Here is an 8,316-nt window from a genome sequence, read left to right as displayed (position 1 = left end):
AGATTTAATGCCAACAGTTCTCAAACTCTTCAATGAAATTCAAGGGAAAGCAATTCTCCCTAATTCATTCCTGGCGGCAAGTATTACCCTGATACCAACACCAGAGAAAGACCCAAACAAAATACAAAACTACAGGATAATCTCCCTAATGAAGAGAGATAGATGTAAAAATCCTCAGTAAGACACTAGCAAACACAATGTAGCAAATCATTAATATTACACACCATGACAAAATGGGATGCATCCCAGGAGTTCAGGGATGGTTCAATGTATGCAAATTGGGCTGGGGACATACCTCAGTAGAATAAGCGCTTGCCTAGCAAGCGCAAGGGCCTGAGTTCAAACCCCAGTTCTGAAAAAACAAAACAAAACAAAACAACAAAAAACCCCAATATATGCAAATTAATAAATGTAACACATCATATCAACACAGCGAAATACAAAAATGACATCATCAACTCAATAGATGCACAGAAAGCTTTTGATAAAGTCCAACATTCATTCACCTTAAAATCCCTAGAGAAAATTGGAATAGATGGTCTTTACTTCAATCAGATAAAAACCATCTATGACAAAACAACAGCCAACATCATGCTAAGTGGGCAAAACTGAAAGCTTTCAATCTAAAATCAGGAACAAGAAAGGTTGTTCATTATCAGCACTCCTATATCATACAGTTCTGGAGACATTAGCCAGAGCAATTAGACAAAAGAGAGAAGTAAGGATAGGAAATGAAGAAGTGAAATTATCATTACTCACAGATGCCATTATATTCTACATATAGGACCCCCAAAACTCCACCAAAAGACTACTAGATTTAATAATTAAATTCTGTAGCATAATGGGAAACAAAATCAACACTCAGAAATCAATAGCATTCCTATACACAAACAAAAAATTCACTGAGACAGAAATTAGAAAAATCACATTCTGCAGAATGGCATTCCAAAACAATACCTAGGAATCAGTTTAACAAAGGAAGTAAAAGATCTACATTGAAAATTACAACATTCTCAAAAGATATTGAAGATGATTTCAGAAAATGGAAAGATATTCCTTGCTCATGGATTGGAAGACCCAACACTGTGAAAATGACCATACTCCAAAATTGTTATACAGGTTTAATGCAATCCCAATCAAAATACAATTGGTATGCCTCACAGACCTAGCGAAAACATTCTTAACATTCACCTGGAACCAGAAGTGACCTAGAATAGCAAAGGCAATCCTGGGCAACAAAGACAAGGCAGGCAGCATCACAATCCCTGACCTGAAATTATACTAAAAAGCTATTGTGATAGAATCAGTATGGTACTGTAAAACAAAAAAAGACCTTAGGATCAATGGAACAGATTAAAAATGCAGACCCAACTACAAACATACTCAGCCACCTGATCTTTGACAAGGGGGCCAAATATATTCATTGCAAGAAAAATAACCACTTTAATAAGTGATGACAGAAAAACTAGCTTTCCACATGCCAAAGCCTAAAACTAGACCTATGTCTATTACCATGCACTAAACTAAAACCAAAATGGATCAAATATCTAAATATTAAAACAGAAACACTAAATCTACTGGAAGAGAAAGTATGTAGAAATCTTGAAGACACAGGTGTAGGCAGAGAGTTCATGAAGAAAGACCACACTGCATGAAAAATACTTCAAAAAATCAACAACTGGGATCTCATCTTATTAAAAGTTTTTGCACATCAAAAGAGATCATCAAGAGAGTGAGAAGAAAATCCACAAGTTGGGAAAATATTTTAGCCAACTGTCCTTCAGACAAAGGACTTCTACCTAGAATATATAAATAATTTTTAAAAAATCAGACTCCCCCTATTCAAAGACCCAATCCAAACATGGGCATCTGAGAGGAATATATACTTCTCAGATGAAGAAGTGCAAATGACAAATAATTAAATTAAAAACTGTTCAACATTGTTGTTTATCTGAGAAAGGCAAATTAAAACAACATTGAGACTCCATCTCACCCCTGAAAGAGTGGCTATCATCAAGAAATCAACCAATAACAAATGCTGGGTGGGCTGTGAGAAAAAGGGATACTTTTCTAGTATTGGAGGGAGTGTAGACTGGTACAACCACTGTGGTAATCAGTGCAAAGGTTCCTCAAAAAACTTGGATTGGAAGTCCTATTTGGCCCAGCTATTCCCCTTCTGCATATTTTCCCAGAATAATTAAATTCATCATGCCACCATGATATATGTGCATACATGTTTATAGCAGCACACTTTTTAACAGTTAAATCTTGGAAACAACCCAAATGCCCATCAATCAAGGAATGGATAAAGAGGGGCCAGGGAGATGGCTCAGTGGAATAAGCGCTTCTCTGGCAAACGCAAGGGCCTGAGTTCAATCCCCGGTTCCACCAAAAAAAAAAAAAAAAAAAAAAAAAAAAGAATGGATAAAAAAGATGTGGTATTTTTATACAATTCAATTTTACTCACCTATTAAGAAAGATAAAGTCAATACTTTTATAGATAAATGGATGCAACTATAGACCATATTCATAAGTGAAATAAATCAGACTCACATGTGTAAACATCACATTGTCTCCCGAGTGAAAGAAACTGAAAGAGTAAAGAAGATCCAAAATGTACAAGAGACAGAGTGAAAGGAAAAAAAAAACTGCTCAAAAACGAAAGAATAAGTGGGATTGGGGTAGCAAATAGAAGGGAGGAGTACATACAGAAGTTAGCTAAGATAATTGTACTACTAATTTCTATTAGTTCATTGAAAGGAACAGTTAGTGTTTATATTGTTTGATTGATTTTACATGCCTATATCTGGTAGCCTGAGACACTACTTTGAAGATAACAATATGCAATATAATAAGTATCATTAATTTCCTATCATCTTGTTTTGAAATTCTGTATTATTTTTATTGCTTTTTTACTATTTTTTTAAAATTAAAAAAAATACAAGGAGACATTTCAGTGGAGAAAATGCAGATGGGAAGTAAGCACATGAAAAGATTTTCAACATTGTTAGTCATCAAGGAAATGAAAATTAAAACAAAATAAGCTATTATGACGCACCTCTGAGAATGGAAAAAAATTGAAAATAGCAACAACACAAAATGCTGCAAGGATGCTGAGAAATGAATTACCCATATGTCACATGTAAGAGTATGAAATGATATGGCTATGTGCAAAGCAACACGATGGTTTCTCCAAAAATTAAACATGCACCCATTACACAATTATGTGAGCAGATTCCTGGGCATTTGTCCCAAAGAAATGAAGTCTTATATTCCTACAAATAATTGTACAGGAACACAGTATGCAGTGTCCTTTAGAATGGGACAGAAGTAAAAACAACTCCAAGCCTTCACAGGGTGAATGGTGAAACCACCCGTGGCATATCTATGCCATGGGATACTACTCAGTAAGGAAAAGGGATGGATCTAGATGCCTATGACAATTCAGATGAACATCTAGAGAATTATGCTGAACGACAAAAGAAATCCCAAGGATCATCTATGGAATAACATCATTTCTACACTATCGTTAAAACATAAAATTATAGAAACAGAGTGATTTCTGCTTGTTAGAGATTAAAAACAGAACTTAGTGACTGCACATAAAGGAGCAGCACTGGAATCTCTGGGGATGGGACTATTTTATATACTGGCCACTTTAATGTCAATGACTTGATTATAACGCTGGACTACAGCTTTACGAGATGCTACCATTGGGGCAATCTGGAAAAGGTACAGTGGAGCTCTATACTTATTTCTTGTAACTGCACATGAATTATTTCAAAATAAAACGTTTAATTAAAAATATACTTTCCCTCTAGAGATCATGCATGGCTCTTCCTTGAGTATGGAGTTTTCCTGAAGCACTGCTTGCTTGCTTCAGGGTGCTACTAAAATAGAAAATTTTGATGCACTTATTTTATGCTTTTGCAAGCCTGCCTGGTTTTGTTGGGCCTCCACCTCCTGGCCTGTGCCTACTTATGTCTCACAAGGGATTATGAGTTTCATGAGTTCTGAATTTTAGTTCTCGCGGCTCTGAGCAGTTTGATCTCCACAGTCATGAGTCTGTCACTTTCCATCTCCTCCCTGCATTTTGCCATTCAGTTCTCAGACCCAGCTCCATTGTGCATATATTGCAGCTTGTCAGAAATTAATGCTCTCAGGCTCCACCTAGAACCACGGTGCTGGAATCTGCGTTTAAGCCATATGCTCAGAGATGCACACACGCACTGAAGTTTGCAAAGTGCTGCTCTATAATGCACGATGATCCCTGGATTAACAAGTTGGTATGAAGATTAATAGGACCTCTGCCAATTATATTTGCCTTTTTCACCAGCGCTAATGCAGTGTCAGGTGGTTACTTCTCTCCAGTCTAGATTTTCTTGCATTTCTCAAGCAATGAAAATACTCTTTAGAAACTGTGACCCACAGGCTGGAGCAGCTCAGTGCATGATTGTCTGGGGCCCATTTATTTCATTCTAATTTTCCAAGGCTACAGAAACTTACACGAAGTTATTTTTGTTTATTTCATTTCCTTCTGTGCTTTCATCTTTCCATAAGAATTCGCCACCCCATTGTCACAAGTGCAGTGCTGGGTTTCATCTTGGTAGATTCAGCGCATTGCAACCCCTCTATTGGAGAAGCCACCTGGACTACTTTAGGCCCCATTTGTCTTCCTAGCTGTCCAGGCTGGATCCAGTGTTTAGATCTCCGAGGACTAGATGCGTGTGTCAGGCATGACCAGATCTCATTTACCTGCTGTCTCTTCACTGGGAAGTTCCTGGATGTCAGAACTGACACACGCATATTTACAACCTCAGGACTTAGCACTAAATAAAGCCTAGCCAACGATAATGACAATTTGATGGGAGCTCCAAATGAGGCTCTCTCTGGTGGTATGTGTTGATGAAGCACGACCAGCCTGTCAGCTACCTCTTTTTGTAAACATTTTACTGGAACCCACAACACCCAACTGTTTACATATCTTCTACTGGTTGCTTCCATGCAGGCTGACTTGGATTTTTGCAACAGAGACCACAGAGCCCGAGGCATCTGCAATATATACTGTCTGGACATTTGTGAAGTGCTTTTCCAGCCATTGTCCTATAGGTAGGTAGGAGGAATGTACAGCCTTGCAGCAATCTACCAAAGATGCTTTCCACAATTAGCTAAAAGATTAAAACTTCAATGTGTCTTTTGGGTGAAGTCACTGACCGTGGTGAACCTGATTTCTTTGAACTGACATCTGGGGTCCACTTCCCCATCTTTAAAACAGAACTGTTGGAGTTATTTTTCTTTCTTTTCTTTTTTGGTACTGGAGATTGAACTCAGGACCTTGTGCTTGCCAGGCAGGTATTTATATTGCTGAGCTACCTCCCCAGCCCCCATCTGTCATTGCTAAGACAAAATACAAGACACTCAAACCTAAATGTGGGAAAAATTTATATTTAGCCCACAGTTTGTTGAGGGTTCAGTCCATAATCAGCTGGTTCCAAGGCAGAAGGCATCGCAGAAAAGAATAGTTCATGGAGCCTACTAAGTAGACAAAATAAAAAAAAAAAAACAAGGGAAGGGACTTATCAGTATTTTTCTGTCTCTTTTATATAGTATCTAGGCTACTGGGATTAGGGCAGTTCCCAGTCAATCAGTGGAGTGATTTAGCAATCACACACTCTTAATCCCAGCAGTACACACTCTAGATCCAGCCACCTCCAAAAAAGCCCCACCCATGACTGCATGAGGCTTTGAGGAGACGTCTAAACACAAGCCATAACAACTGTCAGGCTGAATTTACAACAGTACAGAGTTGTACCTTGAAGGAACCTAATAAGTAAAAATAACACCTTCATTTTACAAAAGGGAGACCAGACTCAAGTGGAGTGACTCAAGTGGAGTGACTGCTCCTAAGAAAGGTGAGGGCCAACTTAGGGGTCTAAACCTAAACCTGCTGATTTCAAATGCATTTGTTCTTTACAATTATACTGTGCTAGGTCTTTAACAAAACACTCCACAAAATCACCCTGGAGTTCCCCTACAGAATCTCTATCCAGAAGGAGCTAAGGTTGGAATCTAAGCTGACCTATAGTCCACACCACTGGGAGGTGTACCTGTTCGCAGGATGCGGGATAGCTATCCCAGGACACGTTGTAACACTGATGCTACTGCCAGTTTGCAGAGTCGAATTTTTAGTACTTGTCCGGCTCCTCAAAGTGTTTATTTCATGAAAATTCTTAGCAGAGAAAAGTGCCCTGGATACATTATAGATAAGAACACTACTTTGCCATATGTATAATCAGCAGCTGGTCCTGAGATAGTTTACTCCATTCTGTCTTCTATTCATGCACATAAAATAAATGTAAATAATAGAGGAAGGACTTAATTTTCTTCCCAATTTTTACTAAACAATGATAACAATTTATTAAGCATTGTTTTCCCAGTAGAAAACACTTAGGACAACAAGGTCTAGTTTACCATATGGCACCCAGTCACCTCCACGGTATGCCATGTGCCTTGTGCGTCAAATTGCTATTCAAGATGTTAGGAATGTGCTTTCTAAAAGCAGTAAGTAAACGATAGTTCTTGTGTGAATAAGAACATAGAGAGACACTGAAATTACCTTCTGAAGTTTCAGATGCCATGGAGAAATATTTGAGAAGTGAAAAAATACAAGATGAAACCAGATGTGTGGAATAATCTCAAGAATAAAAAAATGTGTCCATCAAAAACCAAAAGAGAATGGATTAACATGTTATCACATAATCAAATATGCCAATTTAATGCCTGGTCATTCTGGAATTTCTAATTTACTTAAGAAGGACTCCTTCAACGGGATTATATGGATATTAGTTTAAAAAGTCTGTTCATATCTGTATAATTTGACATTTTTACTTTACATTTAGATTTAAAACCTACTGGAATCTATTCATGTATAAATGTATGGCATACCATTTGCATTTAATTCAAATTTCTTCCAACAAAATTGATATTTATTAAATGTGCCATTTTCCCCACTGAGTTAGGAAACAGTGATACTTCAGCGTATGAACTTGATTCTTTCCATGATTCTGGTCATGAACTGTGATTGGAGAACTGAACTGCATTCAATAGGTAGGTTCAATGTTGATCTTAGGGTCAATATGAACCATCAACCTGATTGCAACTACTTTATCTTTCAGTGATTTTTAATATTTTCCATTTTGGTGCCAATACTGTCCTTTTTGACTAGAATGGCTCTATGATACTTTAAGAATATAACAGAAGTCTCCTTTATTAGTCTTTAAAAAAGTGTTTTTGCTGATATTTGTAGACATCTGAGTTAAAACAAAAGTCTAGGGCACTAATTGAGATACTGGTATAGTAATGTCAAAAGCATGAGTGTTTTTTATTTATTTTTCTCACTGGCCACGTTTCGGGCATGGTCTGCTTGCATCTGAAGAGGACTCAAGTTCTCGGAGGTTGGTCCTCTGTGTTATGATGCTGACAAGGCCTACACTTGCAATCCTCGAGGCAGAGGCTCATGGGAAGTAACTAGAGGCTCATGGGAATTAACTAGGTGGCAGGGCCATTGTTCCTGAGAGAAGATGCGGTTCTCACGGGATGTGGTGAACTGCTGTGACAAGAGTATGCCTGGCCCCTGCATATCACTTGCTGTGTGACCAATCCCTCTCACACTCACTCTTGCCACGGGCCATCTGCCACACTGTGATGTAGCCAGGCGGCCTCATAAGAGCCAACCAACACGCTCCTAGCACTGTAAATTGTGAGCCAAATAAACCTCTTTTCTTTATCCATTTCCTCACCTTAGTCAATTTGCCCTGGCAACAGAAAATGAATTAAGACATCATTCATGAGGGCAATTATCCACTTATTTAGATTTAGATTTTTTGTTTTGTTTTGTTTTGAGACAGGGTCCCGCTGTAGTTCAGGTTGACCTTGAACTCACTATGTAGCCCAGGCTGGCCTCAAATGCACAGCCATCCTCCGGAGTCAGCCTCCTGAGTACTGGGATTACTGGTATGCACCACTACATTTGACTTTTTGAAATTTTTTTTTCTATTTTTCATTATTTTAATATGAATTTGGAGTTTTTATTATGAGTCGTATGAGTCTTCTTCCTTTGGTGTGCAATCCTGTGCCAGAATGCAAACACAATCCACAACAAGTAAAAAGAGATTAGGAAGCATTTCCCTCACATGGGACTACTTCCACTTTCCCACGTACAAAGAGCTTAGACAATCGAGAATTACGGAGAACAACTGCCTGAGAGGATAATAGGCAAAAACTATTCTTATGAAAGGGAACAGAGACAGCTGGTAA

This window comes from Octodon degus, unplaced genomic scaffold (genome assembly GCF_000260255.1).
Source record: "Octodon degus isolate 3935 unplaced genomic scaffold, OctDeg1.0 scaffold00002, whole genome shotgun sequence".
Lineage (NCBI taxonomy): Eukaryota > Metazoa > Chordata > Mammalia > Rodentia > Octodontidae > Octodon > Octodon degus.
The sequence above is the reverse complement of the archived record's forward strand: the minus strand, read 5'-3'. Positions refer to the sequence as shown.